At 43.6% G+C, this 3,621-nt stretch overlaps 1 long non-coding RNA gene across 1 annotated transcript; it reads left to right on the forward strand.

Moving 5' to 3' along the window:
• Positions 1 to 690: 690 nt before the first annotated feature.
• On the forward strand, positions 691 to 2,565 carry LOC115067441. The gene is made up of 3 exons (XR_003846861.1): positions 691 to 808; positions 929 to 1,077; positions 2,181 to 2,565. It is a non-coding gene; the product is annotated as an uncharacterized LOC115067441 (long non-coding RNA).
• Positions 2,566 to 3,621: the final 1,056 nt, after the last annotated feature.

Raw genomic sequence — 3,621 nt, forward strand, 5'->3', positions numbered from 1 at the left:
ACTTTCTCTGTAACCAAGGATGGCCATGAACTTTGGATCCCCCTCCTCAACCATGCATCTCCCCATGAATTCTGGGATGACAGGCTTTCACCACCACACCTGTTTTCATGTAGTGCTAGAGATTAAACCCAGGGCTTCATGCATGCTAGGCAAGCACTCTACCAACTGAACTCCATCCCAAGGCACTTGTCAGGAGTTTTAAAGATAATACCTGGGCCAAAGAGAGACAGGACTGCATATTCACATACTGAATAGTCTTTGCACTGTTAAGAAGAAAACCTGATTTTGGACAAAATGAGTCAGTACTTAAAGGAAGATGATGGTAAGGATTGTTTATAGGCAGTACCCTAATACTATAAGTCCTTAGTCCGCAATCCCACTAACGACACCTGACTGGTATTTCATAGCACCCACTTGGGTGAAGACCTGGGCCTATGTAAGGAGGTATATTAGTTAATTTCCTGTTGCTATGACAAATCACCAGCCCACTTGGGTGAAGACCTATGTAAGGAGGTATATTAGTTAATTTCCTGTTGCTATGACAAATCACCATGATCAAGGCAACCCACAGAAGGAAGGGTTTATTTGGCTTACAGTTCCAGGGGGATGAGTCCATCGCAGCAGGGAGACATGGCAGGAGGCAGCTGGGAGGGAAAGCTGAGAGCTCACATCTTCAAGGACACAAGGGAAGCAGAGAGAGAAACTGGAAGTGGAACATGACTTTGAACTCTCAAAACCCACTTCCAGTGATGTGCTGGAAGGAAGGCCACACCTCCTGATCCTCCCAAAACAGCACCACCAACTGGAGGTAAAGTGTTCAGATACTTGGAGCCTGCAGGGGACATTAATTCAAACCACCACAGGAGGGTTTTATTTTTCAATTTAATTTTACTAGTTTATTACCTGCTTTTGATTTATTTTCTTGCAGGGCTGGGAATCAAGGCCTGGGCCTGCGGCATTCTAGGCAAGCAAGCCTTCCACAGAATTACATCCCTAACCTGCAAAGGAGTTTGAAAAGCCTGGGGCATAGTCCAGGACCAAGCCACGCGATTCTAAGTGCTGGTGTCTTATACTAAAGTGAGTAGACATGGTACCTTATTCTTGAAGGACTTATTATGATGGAAGCAAGCACAACCTATATCCAGGTTGAAGTGAAGAAACAGATTTACTCTTTGTATCTGAAAGGGGAGAAAGCATCTGTGAATCAGGTCCAGGGTACCAGTGTGGAGTAAGTGTTCAACCAATGGGAACCGAATAAGGAGAAGTGAGGGAGACTTGGATGACGTTACATCAGCCTAGAGGGTGAAGTTGGGTATTGATTAATCCACCTTGGAGCCCAGAGATCATGGGAAAAAGCAGTAGCTACAATAAAGAAAGTTTGAGGGTAAATATTTAACATGTCCGTTGAAGTAAGGAATGTAATGTTGCTGAACCAACTGTAGGGTTAAGCAGCAGAGAAGTGGGGTAACTGGCATGGTGAGAAGCTTTGGTCAGAAAAAGTTAAGGCATGTGCCTGGGCATCATAGACAAGGCAGGGCACATAGGAGGTGAGCTGGGCAGTGCCCTTCAGGATGAACTCGTGAGCCGAGAGTACTGGAAGTTGAGAATTGGAGAGGAAGCTGCTTCCGTAGTTCTAGGAAGTGCAGCAGCGAGCTGTGGTCAAAGCAGAGAATGAACAAGCTACAGGTGAAAGGATTCAGAAAGGTTCCCAAGAGACACAGCTAAATGCGTCGTACTTAGAAAATATTGTATATAGGACTTAAAGTCACTTGGGTTTACAGTGTGCAAGTATATGGCTGTGAAGATTAGGTTTTGAAAAGAAATGCATTCGAGAATGAAGAGGGGATGGGGAGGTAGCTCCGTTGACAGAGAACTTGGCTCCCGTGCATGAGGCCCTGGGTTCAATGCCACATAAACCAGGCATAGTAGCACATTCCTATAATCCCAGGACTTAAGAGGTGGAGACAAGAAGATCTGGAGTTCAAGGTCATCCTCAACTACGTAGTAACTTTGAGGCCACCCTGGTCTAGATACGTGTGAGTTCCAGTCTTCAAAAGAAGAAATAAAAGCAAAGAAGAAAATTAAAATGAACTAAAATTATTAATATTAGAAATATTAGAAATAACTAATTTCCTTTTTCTCCTTTGTTCCATCCCTCCTTCGCTCTTTGCTGACACCAGGGTATAAAACTCCAGACATGGAAAGGATGTAGAAATTGCTTACTTTACTGCTTTCATGTTACTGGACGAGACCGACGAGGGCAGAGCAGGGACCATCGTGCTCAGAGTTGAAGAGCAGTTGTCCCCAGTCCATGCGGTCTTCAGTTCTGCGCCTGTCCCCATCATCTTGTCTCCTAGATGCAAAGAAGACCGTGTGTCACCCACCGTTCTAGACTGTGGTCCAACATCTACAAGGAAGTATTAAAAACAAACAGGTAAACATACTTCAGGTTAACCCTGAGCGGCAGTCACACGGCCTCCACCTTGGCTTCTGGACAGAACCACTGAATGAGCTTTTCCAAAAACATAAATTTAAGAGTACATTCTGAAAGTTCCAAATGATGCTTTAGTCTCCAGAAGAACAGTTAAAAATGTAAACATGCTAAAGCATAAGCAAGGATCAAGGATATTAAATGCACAGGGAAAAACTGCATGATGTCATGTGGAATATATTTAGTGTGTACATTTGTGATTCTCTAAAATTCTTTGCTTTCTCAAGGCTTTCTGTGCAGGGATCCTGGCTGTACTAAGGCATTTTACACATGGACACGGCTGCCCTCAGAGTCCTCGTACCCTGCCAGCACAGGAGATCAAGGAAAGAGGGAATTTTAGACCTCCCTCAATGTAAAATATTAAACTTACCAAGTAGTAAAAATAGCATATTTGTATAAAAATAGCATGTACTGCAAACAATCTAGCTGTTGGCAAATATTTAAAGATGTACAAAGTTTTCCAATATTTTGATATCTGGTGAAGCCATGTTTCAACATAAAACAGACAGCACACATTCTGTTTAGAATATACTCAGTCTGTTCACATGAGTGAGATCTGGGTATAGAGGATTCACCAAGGATAATGCAGATAATTTTACACATTTTTCTTCAGTGCTGGAAATTGAACCCAGGGCTTTGAACATGCTAGCAAAAATCTATCATTGAGCTACATCCCTGGTCCTTCATGTAGGGCAATTTGGTTCATGTCATTAAAGCTTTAATTATTCTTTCTGCTGTAATTTTAATATTCCCACAGGCCTCTCTGTTTGGATACTTGGTCCCCACTGGTAGCACCGTTTGGAAGGTTGTCCAACCTTTAGGAGGTGGAGCCTTGCTGGAGGAAGTGGGTCAGTGGGGCAGGGCCTTGAGCCTTACCCACTTCCTATCCATCTGCTTCCTGGCTACCAATATGATATGGCCAAGCACCTCACACTCTGGCTCCTATACCTTCCCCACCACGATAGACCAGATCTCCTTAAACTGTAAGCCAGAACAAACCCTTCTCTCAAGTTGTTTCTTGTTAAGTATTTGACCACGGCAAGAAGAAAAGTAATGAATACGTTTTCTCTCAAGGGATGGCAGCAAGAAGCGGTTACAGAGGTGCTAAGATGGAAGAAGGGAAACTGCAC

The sequence above is a fragment of the Nannospalax galili genome, unplaced genomic scaffold (genome assembly GCF_000622305.1).
Source record: "Nannospalax galili isolate Female #2095 unplaced genomic scaffold, S.galili_v1.0 scaffold1086, whole genome shotgun sequence".
Classification (NCBI taxonomy): domain Eukaryota; kingdom Metazoa; phylum Chordata; class Mammalia; order Rodentia; family Spalacidae; genus Nannospalax; species Nannospalax galili.